Source organism: Balaenoptera physalus (genome assembly GCF_965194825.1).
Source record: "Balaenoptera physalus genome assembly, chromosome: 9".
Classification (NCBI taxonomy): Eukaryota; Metazoa; Chordata; class Mammalia; order Artiodactyla; family Balaenopteridae; genus Balaenoptera; species Balaenoptera physalus.
The window spans coordinates 31,978,003-31,991,844 of record NC_138888.1 but is presented as its reverse complement, the minus strand read 5'-3'; the positions used below and the strand labels follow the sequence as shown (position 1 = coordinate 31,991,844).

The following is a 13,842-nucleotide window of genomic DNA, read 5'->3' as shown; positions in this document are numbered from 1 at the left end:
CAGCCTCCATGTGAGAAGCAATCATCATCTGTCAAATCAGAAAAAAAGCAAACACAACTTTCTGGCATAACCCTAAAATAACCTAAAAAGTACTGCAAAAAAATAAAAAACCACCCCTCTGTTTTTGACTCTACTGATTTTACAGAGAATCCAACCTTCCTATATACCAATCATCACGTGAGACTATCCTTCCTGAATAAACATGGAGAAAAGTTGTACGACTCTCTCAATCTGGATGAACTTCAACTGGTCTACGGAATTTTCTAACAGTCCACGTTTCGTAGGATCATTGCTATCTGGTGTCAACAAAAGAGAAAAAAAACAAACCAAACAAAAAACAAAAAAACAAAACAACCACTACACTAGTTCCACGGCTTCTATGCCAAAGTTATCTTTTGACCACACACCACCGCAGTTTAACTTCTCTCAGGCTCTAAACCCAGAATAATTTGCACAACTGCACATGAGCCATTCGCAAAGTCTCTTTCCCACCACATTTTATAAAATGTAACATCAGAAAGTACTACAGATTTATGAGACTCTGGGAAAGAAAAGTTCTGTATGACCCCAGATTTTTACAGGGGGTTTGGAGAGAGAGCAGGAACAGGTACAGGAGGGAAGAAAAAGAATAAAGGGATGGTGGTTGGGAATCTCTAAACAAAAAGTTAATGTTTTGAAACCATCTAAAAAGTGTTAGGAGAAAGCAATAACTAATCCACCCCCTTTTTTTTTTAACTTCAAAACTCAAAAGCATCACTATTAGAATTACACATTCAGACCAGTACAGTAATCCAGCATTTACTTTAAAATGTATTATTTTCATTCCACTTACATCTAAGAAACATTTGCTGAGTTCCTCCTTCACCCCAGACACTGGTCTAAGCCCTTAGGACTGGAAAGTTCTTCCCCACACCAGCCCTCAGGGAATTCACAGTCTAGCAGGGAAGACAGATACATAAACAAATAATTACACCACATGTGGTAAGGGCTATAACAGAGGTACAGGAAAGACACAGCAAAGTGGACAACTCCCTTGGGGAGGACAAGGAAGGCATTACAGGATTACAATGTTTAGGCTCATTCTGAGATGAACAAATGCTACTGCTAATAACGTGGTAATGACCCTCCTTGCCTTACGGATTAAAAAATAAAAGTACTTATCACAAAGCTCATCACATGCAAAGCAGAAACAAAGATCATACTAGCACCTGTGCAACACCCTACATATGACCGAGCAAAATGGGGTTCTTATAGAATAAAGAAATATAGAACCAAAAGAGATCTCAGCATTTACGTACCTCTAGCTCTTGCCTTTCGTACACGGGGAACCTGAAACCCAGAAGTTAGGCTACTTGTCCAGGTTACACAGTAAGTCAGGAGCAGAACCCAGGCTAGATGTCAGATTCTGCCTAATAATTCCATTGCCCTTCCCTATTGCCCTGCGCGGATGTGAAGGAAAGGGACGAGACACTGTTGAGGAGACAACCAGCAATAGAGACCCTTTATGGCTGTCCAAGGGCCAGAAGAAACAGAGAGCCCTGATGCTAGACATCCAGCAGACCCCAAAAGCTCCCCAACTCTGCCCCACCCTCTAGACCCAAGAAAAATCCTACACCTTCCCACTCCCCCCAAAATTATGTTTCCGAAACAAAGAGGTCATTGCCAAGAAATTATTTACTCTTCCCAATCTGCAGTAACATTAAATTCATGCTCCAACAGTCTGGACGTATCTCCATGTTGTCACTGAGCTAACGAAGTCTGTAAAATGAAGGTACCAGGAGATAACCTGCCTATATAATGGGATTCTTGTGAGCATCACAGGATAACCACCACGATAGCTACCGGTAAAGTGCAAAATGCTAAATGAATGCAAATTACTATTAAACACAGAATTTCAATCATCAAAAACATTCATCTAGGCTTTCTCCTCAAAATAGTTGAATATATCATTACATTTATTCTTAAAAGTCAAATATTAATCTATAGTAATCTTCTACCATTTATTTAGGTTTTTTTACTCAACTTGTAGAAGGCAAACTGTTCCCCCACCCTAATCTACCCTCCATAATTTCCCTTCTTTTCTTTCTTTCCCTTTAAAATGGCCACTACTATTTCCAAGACTCCCTACTAGAACCACATAAACATCAAACCTGTCAACACAAGGCTCTTATCAAAAACATGTTGTAGAAAGTTGAGCACTTGAGACAAGCCGGGGAAACGTTAAGGTGTATGCAACATGCAGTGCACAGCTACACGTCATGCCCTAGGGAGGTACAACCCCATCTAGGGGTCTCCTCCTCACTTCACCTGAAGCATAGCCAACCTTTGGCCTGATATCTGCCATCTACACGGTTTGGGCACTTGTTTGAGAATCCAGTGTACTTCCAACCCTCCACACCTTTATTAGCTCCATAATTTGAAACCGTAGTTCCACTCCTTTCTTTCCGTAGCTTCATCTTTAAAACTTACCCCTCCGAACTTGGATTATGAAAGAAAACCCTAAGCACAAGGGCTAATACATTCTCAATCCACAGCCCCTACCCATCCAAAACAATAAACCAAGATACAACATTTATATTTACAACACAAATAAACAATAAACAACATTAAGCTAGAGTAGTCACCATTACCTGTGCCTATGAGATCTTGAATTCTGTACTTTTAGGTTTCGCTAAGATCTGTTCATCCAATGAGGAATTGCTCTTTGCCTACTGATAGCTGCTGACAATACACACCTGCGTAAAACTTGGCTCCAGCAGCGCAAGAGAAGAGTATTTAAATAAATAACTATATCCCAAAGAGAATAAGAGCTAAAATATAGGCATAAACATTTCAACAGTAACTGACTTGACGAGGGAAGCATCCCGAGGTGACATTTGAGCTGACCTTGAAGGATAAGGAGGAGCTTACTGGGCCCATTGTAAGCGGGTAAAAGCACACCCCTCACGGTTGGAACAGTAAGTGAAGGGCACAGAATCATGAAAGATAAAAGCACTGCAGAGAATGGTAAGTTCATACCTCATCTGCCTGGAACACAGAGTGGGGAGTGGAGGAAATGGGACAGGGGAGGTAGTAGCCAAATAATGAGCGATCAGTATGCGAAACTCAGATGTTTTAACTCTGTCCTGTAGGCAACGACAAATAAGATTAATTTTCAATTTCTGGAGGATGACTTTGGCGGTCATGTGAGAACAAGTGACACAGCAGAGGCTCCACTGATCCAGGAAACAGCATCTAAACTAACACAGAGGCAACAAAGAAGCAAGTGAAGAGATGAAGTCAATAAATACTTAGTAGTTAAAATGGACAGGATTTGATAAAGAATTGGATGGTGGGAGTCAGGGAGAACAAAGTTCCCACGTTCCTGGCAATCAAAAGTCAGATAGCGGTGACATTAACCCAGAGATGGATTTCCAAAAAGAGTAGGAAACGAGGATGAAAGAAGCACAAGCTTCCACGTTAATGCATGTGGACTAACTGACTGTGTGACATCCAGGTGGAAAATCAGGATGGTTGGAAATACGTGTCTGAACAACAGAGTCCAGGTTTCCGTGCTAAGATTTGGAACTACTTGGTCGATCAGTGTTATCTGAAGCTATGGAAGAGATGAAACCCCAGGTAAGATAGAGTAAAGAAAATGCTCCTTATAAATCCCCAGGCAGGGAGCAAGGAACCTATAAAGGAGGCTGGGGAGAATCAGCATAAGCTAAAGACGGCAAACCAAGCAAGTACTGCCAAGAGAAGAGCTGAGCTGGGAGGAGTGGACACCAGGCCAAGGGCAGAGCGCTTCTAGTACCAAATAAGGCTTTACAAGTGTCGTGAAAGACTGCTGATCACCTCAAAGAGCAAGTTCAGTGGATAGTGGCAGAGAAAGCCAATTGGCGAATGGAAAAATATTGAAGAGAGGGGGTAAGGGTAAAGGCTAAACTAATCTCTGAAGTTTAGCGATGAAAGAGAGGCTGGAGGAAAGGGATCTAATAACTACAAGAAGTGCAGGTTGCGGGAAGATATATATGTACAGGAGATATTCTGGTTGTTTTGTTTGGTGCAGGCTTTTGGTAGGAAAGACAAAGTAGGGAGAGGTTCAAGATACAAAGGAGAAAAAGGAAAACGAACATCAGGTAGTTTAAAAGAGAAAGAAAAACGATCAAAACCTCGAGAGAAGAGTTTAGTCTCGGACAGCAGGAGGGACACCTCTAGCCCAGAGACCAAAGAGAAGGTAACTGGAAATATACATGGGCTGCAAGAGGAAGAGGTTTAAGGAAGCTAGAAAGACAGCAGTGCACCTGGAGTCCTATTCTCCACCCCAAATAACTTTCATAACTTTGGGGCATTTAAAAGAGGGGGAAAATAAAACAAGACAGAAGAAAATATAGTCAATCTCCTAAAATACATTCAGTAATAATTCTCTTAGCATTCATGTCAACATAGGATTCAAGATGGGTTACACTGAACAATTTTCAACATGAAAAGTTATTGGCATTGTAAACGTTTCAAACCTTGGCGTGCCCCACATAATCTGCTGTCTTCTAATATATAAACTGATTTGTAAATCGACATCTATTACATTACCAAGAATATAATAAAATGAGTGCTATCTTCATATCAGTATAGAGGCAGAAAAAGAAGCTAAAAAATAAGTCACTGAAATCACAAGGTTTGGCGAGGGGTATTTTGTTTTGCTTTAATTATAGCATGTGCCAAGGGCTTGGCTAAATCTATTTTACAAGATACAATAACTATAACTGTAATTCCTAGTCTCCAACTGTGAAGGCTACGTCTCAATAAGATGTCAGTTTAAAAGACAAGACAATAAAGACCACGGTCACCACCAGAATCCCATAAGAATATGTGAAAGCTTATAAAACAAAACTCCTTTTATAGAGTTGAATCCTTTCCAGGGTGGGTCTTTAAGACATCCTGACAGTACACACAAATACTATCTCTGGAACAAAACCAAACAGGCACAGCTGCAAGACATCTTCCACTGCAGTCGTAACTGACTCAATAGCAGTCCTTCCTTCGAGCAAGAGAGTCTATGAAAGCCAGAAGCAGAGCTATTTTCCCCTACAAACTGCTTAGTGGAATCGCTTTCTCCTGATCCAAAATTGTAGCTTTATGAAAAAGCTAAAATAGACAACATGGCCAGTACAACTTCATAATAAATTTATAAAAGAAAATATAAATAAAACTTGAAAAAAGCATCTATACATGGTTTCCATTAAGAAAAATCCCCAACTGAACCAAAACTATCCTATAATACACGGATATACACATTTTTTAAATTACAACCCATAACCATCACAAACAGGAAATTTGGATTTGCCTTAACAGAATTTTTTCCCCAAATCTCTAAGGAGTAGCGGTGACCAAAAAAATTTAGATGATTAGTGTTAATATTCTCAATACTGACTTGAACTTTTGATATCTGGATATTTGTGACAGCTAAGAATAAAAAAGTCAAAGACATTTTGAAATCAATTAGGTATAACCCCAACATAAGAAAAACAATTCAAGTAACCAAATCAATACTTTATTTGTGATGCCTTCCAAGCTGGAGTTTTGACTACGTTTCTATAGCAACATCAACAAAATACTCTTATACAAATACGTCTGCACCCAAGATGAAAACCAATAACCACTTCTCTAGTTCATTCTTACGATGGCTTCCAACCAAAAAAAATTAAAAAAACAAAAAATGAGCCTTCCTAAACTTCATTCCAGAAACTTCAAAACCTAACGCTTAAGTATGTAACAGTTGCAGTTAACTACAACTGTCAGATATTCTCAAATTCTTCAGAAGGGAGGTTAATGACAGAAGGTATAATTTTATTACTTTTCTGACAATAACTCATTAGGAACAACAATAGAGATGAGAGTGGAAGAAATTACTAACAAATGACTTACTTGGAAAATTATCTAAATTCTAGAGAAATAGAACACTGAAAACTGTGCCAAAATGTAAAGCAAATAAGTCAATATGCTAAAGCCAAGAGATAAGCAAGTTTCTCTGTGTAAGTTTCAGATATGCTTTCAAAATCTCTTTTGTTGGAATTGTTTTGAAGTAAACAAAATATTTTACTGGGATTAATAGGCCTGCCTATTTTGTGACCAAGCTCTCTGCTGAGTTATTTACAAACACCCTTATTTATGCCTCAAAACATCTCTGCACAGTAACTATTATCAAGTTCATTTTATACGTCAATAAAATGAGGCTCAGAGAAATGAAATAACTTCCCTTAATAAGCATGGAATGCAAAATACTACAGTAGTTAATCGTCAGTCCTGAAGGTAGACAAACCTGAACCTGGATCGTCAGTCCTTGGAGTTAGACAAACCTGAACCTGGATACTGGCTTAACCTCCAACTACTATGTAGGAGACAGATGCCTCAGGTTTGAAGCCAATTCTATTTTATCTGAAATCAATTAGGTATAACTCCAACACATTATACATTCTTTACATTACACCACGATGCTTATGCAAATTCCCAGCTATACTTCACTAAATACCAAAATGCAGCCTTCACATAAAGAGTCTCACTACCTATGCCTCACATTTGCACACGGGCTTCATACCTTAGGACTTTACTCAACTGTTTCTACTCTAATACAATACACTCTCTCAAAAAGTGTTTTTTAGAACTACATAAGGAAAACTGTAAAGCACAAGTGAAAATTCTGGATCTTTCTTCCAAACACATACATATAACTCAACAGATACTTACCCAGCACATAATGTTAATGGCTAGGTATACCACATCATGCCTTTCTTCAAAGCTCTGAGAACTATTTGGGAAGACCAGAGAAGTGCAAATGAAAAGCCATCCCTATAAACTTGTGAGTTAACTGTAAATGCATAAAGTATGTGCCTATGGGCACTACAAATACATATATCAGATTTCCCAACGTAGTTCTGATTTCAAATATTCCGTCCCATTCTTCTAAGGAAACTTACACATTCCAGATCACACATAACAATTTTTTAAGTGAGATAACATAATCATCTAATGTAGGGATTTGGGACTAAGATAACTGCAGGCTAGAATGGTAAATAGAAGAAATTTGAACAGAACTTTGCAAGAAAGGATAGATTGTCCTCGGTGGGAAAGAGGGACAGGGACATTCAAAATAGGTGAGAACAGTCCTTGGGCAAGTGAAGCAGCAAGATGCACAAGATATTTTGGAGGTCTGGGGAAGCAGTGAGCAGGGCAGTGGGTTGACCACTATCACTGGATCAGTCACATACAAAGATAAGTCAGAGGTAATGCTGAAATATGATAGCTGGAAAGATTGTTGAGGGCTTTGAAGACCAGTATAAGGACTCTGGGCTAAAAAAGATAGGTCACCTCACCTAAAGTTTTGTTTTGGTGGTGTTTTGTGTTGTTTTTTTTTTTGGGGGGGGGGGATAATAGTTTTATTGAAATATCATACAAGTTACCCACTTTAAGCATACAATTCAATGTTTTTTAGGATACTCAGTTGTGCAACCATTACAACGAACAATTTTAGAACATTTCATCAACCCAGAAAGAAACGCCAAACATCCCAACTCATTCTATGAGGCCTGATACCAAAGCCAAACAAAGATGTCACACACAAAAAAGGAAACTATAAACCAATATTCCTAATGAATATAGAGGCAAAAGTCCACAACAAAATATTAGCAAACCAAATCCAGCAAGATATTAAAAGGATCTTACACCATGAGCAAGTGGAATTTACTCTAGGAATACAAGGGTGATTCAACATGTGAAATTCAATCAATGTAATAAATCATATTAATAGAAGGAAGAAAGAAATACATGATCATCTCAATAGAGAGAAAAAGTATTTGACAAAATCCAATATCCTTTCATGATAAAAAACACTCAAAACTAAAAAAATTAATTAAACTAAAAACAAATAAAAATAATAAAAATTGAAGGAAACTTCCTCAACATGACAAAGGTTATCTAAAAAAACCCCACAGCTAACATAATAGTAAATGGTGAAGACTGAAAGCTTTCCCCCTAAGATCAGGAACAAGACAAGATGTCCCCTCTCACCACCTCTCATCATTCTATACAATTTTGTACTTTAAAGTTCAAGCCAGGGCAACTAGGCAAGAAAAATAAAAAGCATCCAAATAGGAAAGGGAGACATAAACTATCTCTATTTGCAGATGACATGACTGTATAAATAAAAAATCCTAAAGAATCTATTTTAAAAAGCTAACAGAGTAGTTCAGAAAAGTTTCAGTATATAAGACCAATATGCAAAAACTCAGTCATATTTCTATACATAAGCAATAAAATCCAAAAATAATAACTCCACCTAGCATCAAAAAGAATAAAATACATAGGGGTAAATTTAGCCAAGGAATCATAAAACTTGCACACTGAAAACTACGTAACATTGTTCAAAGAAATCAAAGACGTAAATAAATCCATGTTTATGGATTCAAAGACTTAATACTGTTAAGATGGTAATAATCCCCAAATTGACTGACAGATTCAATGTAATCCCTACCAAAATTCCAACTGCCCTTTTTTTGCAGAAATGAACAGGCTAATCCAAAAATTCATATGGAATTGCAAGAGTCCAGATAGCCAAACTAATCCTGAAACAGCAGAACAAAGTGAGAGGATTCACTCTTCCTGATTTCAAAACTTACTACAAAGCTAGAGTAATCAAAACAGTATGGTATGGGCACAAGGCTAGATACCAGTCATCGAACAGAACTGAGAGTCCAGAAATAAACCCACATATCTATAGCCAACTGATTTTGACAAGGATGCCAAGCCCATTCAGTGGGAAAAGAACAGTCTTTCCAATAAATGGTACTAGGACAACTGGAAATCCAAAGTAAAAGAATGACTCTGAACCCCTACCCCACACCATATACAAAAATTAACTCAAAATGAACTGAAGATTTAAAATATAGGAGCTAAAATTATAAAACTCTTTAAAGAAAAATAGGTGTACATCTTCATGACTTTGAATTTGGCAACACATTCTTAAATATGATGCCTAAAAAACAAGCAACAAAAGAAAAAAATAGATGAATTGGACTTCACCAAAATTAAAAATATTTGTGAGGGGACACTATCAAGAAAATGAAAAGACAATCCACAGAATGGGAGAAAATATATGTAAACCATCTATTCAACTAGGGTATCTAGTATGCAGAATATATAAAGCAATCTTAACACCTCAACAACAAAATGACAAACAACCCAACTAAAAAATGGGCAAAAGACTTGAATAAACATTACTCCAAAGGACAATCCTCCAAAGAACATATACAAATGGCCAATCACTATAAGAAAAGATGCTTAACATCATTAGTCATTAGAAAGTGGAACTAAGAACAACAAGGTCCTACTGTATAACACAAGGAATTATATTCGTTATCTTATAATAAACCATAATGGAAAAGAATATGAAAAAGTATATATATGTATAACTGAATCAGTTTGCTGTACAGCAGAAATAAATACAACATTGTAAATCAACTATACTTCAATAAAATAAATTTTTTTTAAAAAAAGAAAAAGAAAACGGAACTAAGACCACATGGAGATTATCTCCTCAAATCCACTAAAATGGCTATTGAAAAAAATAAAGAAAATAACAAGTGTTGGTGAGGATTTGGAGAAATTAGAACCCTCATTAATTGCTGCTAGTGGGAATCTAAAATGGTACAGCAGTTTCAGAAGAGGAAGGGGGAATGAGGTGTGATTGCTTTAAGGGATACAGGGTCTCTTTTGGGGGGATGAAAATATTCTGAGATAGTAGTGATGGTTGCACAACATTTTGAATATAATAAAAACCACTGCATTGTATACTTTAAAATGGTGAATTTGTTATATCAATTTAATCACTTTTTTTAAAAAAAAAAGAAAAGAAAGAAAGAAACCTTGTACTCTTCAGAAAGAAAGAAACCTTGTACTCTCAGCCCCAGGCAACTAGCACTAATCTATTCTCTGTCTTTACAGACTTCACTATTCTAGACATTTCACATAAATGGAATCATATCATATACAGCCTTTTGTATCTGGCTTCTTTCTCTTAGCATACTATTTTCAAGGTGCATCCAAGTTGTGGTATGTATCAGTACTTCATTCCTTTGTATGCCCAAATAATATTACATTTTATGGCTATACCACATTTTTGTTTATTCATTCATTAATTGATGGGCACTTGTTTCTGATTTTGGATTATTATGAATAATGCTATTGTGAACATTCATGGTACAACTTTTTGTGTGGACATATGATTTCACTTCTCTTGGGCATATACCTAGGAGTCGAATAGCAAGGTTAAATGATAGCTCTGTGTTAAGGTTTTTGAGGAACTACCAGACTGGCTTCCAAAATGGCTGCACTATCTGACATTCCCACTTGCAGGGTATACGGGTTCCAATCCTCCAAATGTTTGGCTGCGGCCAAGCAGGATAACCACTAAATGTTGCTTGAAGATAAATTTGGGGGCCCTGAATTGGAAAGAAGGGATAGAAGCAGGGACAGTCCAAATGGAAGGCTACATAAAAAGGTTCATGAAGGTGAGGGAAAGGTTCATGAAGGTGAGGGAAACAGGGAGAAGCTGGTCACAGGGTACAAACTTTCACTTATGAATAAGTTCTGAGAAGCTAGTGTACACCATGGTGACCACAGTTAATAATAGTGTATTGTATACTTGAAATTTGCTAAGACGGTGGGTCTTACGTATTCTCTCACCAAAAAAACGTAACTGTGAAGTGATGGATGTGTTACTTTTGATTTTAGGAATCATTTCACAATGTATACGTATATCAAATCATCATGTGGTACACTTTCAATATATTACAATTTTGTCAATTATACCTCAATAAAGCTAAGAGAAAAACAGACTTGTGTGGAAGCAGCAGTAGCAATGATGAATAAAGGACTGATATTAAAAAAGTTTCAGAGAAAAAAATCCATAGGCATTGATGTCTAAATAGACAGTAGATAAAGAAGAGGCACAACTAAAGAATAATGCCAAGCTTTCCAGCTCAGAAGACTGGAAGTTTCAAGATTTTGGAACTTTTAGGGACACTGAGTTTGAAGTGATGATGTAACATCTAAGTTCTTGGAGAGGATTCCAAAAATCAAAGAAAGAGATGATGATTTGGGAGAGAATAACCCTACTTCTAGCATTTGTTACTATTATTAATCTTATACCTTAGTTCCAAACAAGTGACTATTCTTGAAAGTTTTGGTAATAAAATAACAGAGAAAAAAGCATCTTAAGAGCTAGGATTTCCTTAAAAAAAAAAAAAAAAAGTACTTTTTGACTGGCAGAGCATCCAAAAGGGCTAGAACTAAATAAAACTCTGCATAACAAGAATGGAGGGCTTCCGTGGTGGCGCAGTGGTTGAGAATCCGCCTGCCAATGCAGGGGACACGGGTTCGAGCCCTGGTCTGGGAGGATCCCACATGCCGCGGAGCGGCTGGGCCCGTGGGCCATAATTACTGAGCCTGTGCGTCTGGAGCCTGTGCTCCGCAACAAGAGAGGCCGCAATGGTGGGAGGCCCCCACACCGTGATGAAGAGTGGCCCCCGCTTGCCGCAACTAGAGAAAGCCCTCGCACAGAAATGAAGACCCAACACAGCCATAAATAAATAAATAAAAATTAAAAAAATAAAAAAGATATCTTATAAAAAAAAAAAAAAAAGAATGGAGTTCAAGGTACTAAAACAACCAAACATGGTAGATGGAATCTACCTATTCAAGCAGATACAGCGTCACCTACATGTGTTTCATGAGGAAATATTCAGAAGGAAGTCTCAGTATATCAGGTTAATCTACCAAAGGAACATTGGCTACAAACCAGCTCAACAGGGCAAGATAAGTGCTAAGAAAGAAAAGATAGGAAACCTAGTATCAGATTATTCAGGAATTATTTGTTCATTCAGCAAATAACTAAGAGTCCATTGATTGTCAAACAATTGTGAACACAGATGTGATAACTGCCTTTGTGGAGCTTATGACCTGATGAGGGAGAAAGGCAAGTAAAGTCAATCAGAGAGGAGGGAGGTATGCCTAACAGGGAGGAGAGGGCCCAGTGGAAGGAAGAACCATAGAAGGAAAGATACCCAGAGGAAGCTATATCTAAATTAAGACCTGAGAGTAGAATATTGCTGGCAACATGCCCATAAGTCTAGACATGAGAGAAAACCTGACATATGAGCAGGGAAACCCAATTAGTAAGTTAAAATCTAGAACAGCAAAAACCTCATAAGGTAAAAGCTACGTCACAAAGTTTGAGCCTCTTCTGAAAAGCAAAGTGATACCATGAAAGGATTTTAAGCAGAAAACTAAAAGGACTTTAAAACTACTATTCTGACTACAACATGAAGAACAAAAATTTTTTTTAACTAGAGGGGAAAAAAAAAAAACCCCACAAGACCAGACAGAACATTACATATTTATCCAGATAAGAAATTATAGCTGTATTAATATTTAAAAAATAAAATATTAACAAATGGGTAGCCACAGTCTCTGCTCCCTCTCCCCCAAAGAGAATTCTGCCATTGTAATTTCAATTCTGAAAGCAACTTGACTGATTTACTGTGGGATGGGCTGAATTACTAGACAGAAGAATAGATCCATAAAGAACACAGGAGAGACTCAAACTGTAACGAGAGAGTTGGTGTTTATTGTTTGGGAGGAGACTGGTTGAAGGGAGGGAGTGTGAGGGCTGTTTTTAAACTGTGATGGGGAAGAATCAGAAAAATTCATAAAGTGATGAAGAGAATTTTTAAGTTTTGCTGTTATAATGGAACCACTTTTTGGTTTTTCAAGAGACCAGAGTAAAAACGTAAGTGGTTTATCAATTCTTTGTCAATGTTGAGACTTGTGTTTCTTTGGCTACCAAAGTTAAAACTGGACCATGAGAGAGCTCAGCTTTGTGCAGGTTATAGTATCTGAATAGAGAAGGTGTTAGTGGAAGGAATGGATAAATTCAAGAAATATTCAATTGGTAGAATGATAAGAAGTTGGCAACACAGGAGAGTCAAGAAAGAGATAAAGAAAGAGCAATTAATTAGGCAGCAATGGCATTCACTGAAATAGTTAACAAAACAGGAACAGAGGGTTTGGAGACAAATTAGTGAGTTAATTTAAATTAGGTAACAATCAAAGAGGTATAAAGGAATAAGTCAATAGTGAAGATAAAATGGACTCGAAGAAAAATACTCAATCCAGAAGAAAGCAGGAAAAGAAGAAAAAGAAACAAAGAACAGATGGGACAAACAGAAAACAAAGAGCAAAATGGTACCCAACAACAACACCAGCAATTAGATGAAACGTAAATGGCCTAAATGCACCAATTAAAAGACAGATTGTCAGAGTGGGTAAAAGGAAGACCCAATTCTACACTGTGTACAAAAAAAACTACTTTAAATACAAGGACTGGGAACAAGAGAAATGGCATGAAGAAGCAAAGTGTGATTTGTACAGAATGAACTGTGATGGCAAATCAAAGAGATGGCCCTAGACAGCAGAAATGACGTGCTCTGTTTACTATAAGATTAAGGGGGGAAAAAAGTCTAGAAAAAGAATTCATAACACTATAAATAACTGTGGTCCATATACTATGTTAGGGTATAAGTAAATGTCCTGAAGGTGCTTAAATCCTAATTATACAAGTAAATTTTTGTTACTAAACTGGATAATCTTGGCTCAAAGTCCATGACGTGGAAACACCAGCGGCTTTGAACCTAAAATATGTCCATTTTAAGGCTGTGGTACTCCTTTCCTACCCTTATTTCCACTTTCCCTTTCTATTAGCTAACCTAGTAGAACGTGCACTTCCATGGCTGTCTTCTTCAACACCTA

At 37.4% G+C, this 13,842-nt stretch overlaps 1 protein-coding gene across 23 annotated transcripts in view; it reads right to left on the bottom strand.

Moving 5' to 3' along the window:
• EPB41L2 (erythrocyte membrane protein band 4.1 like 2) overlaps positions 1-13,842 on the bottom strand; it is a 214,170-nt gene that overhangs the window by 133,103 nt on the left and 67,225 nt on the right. Inside the window, exon 2 of one of the 23 annotated variants that reach the window (XM_082474520.1) lies at positions 6,727-6,787. The exons of 21 other annotated variants lie outside the window; for them this stretch is intronic. The gene's annotated coding sequence lies outside the window, so the exon portion shown is untranslated. Of the gene's footprint in view, positions 1-832; positions 940-6,726; positions 6,788-13,842 lie in introns of those variants that run through there. One more of the 23 variants, XM_082474502.1, reaches the window with a different exon arrangement.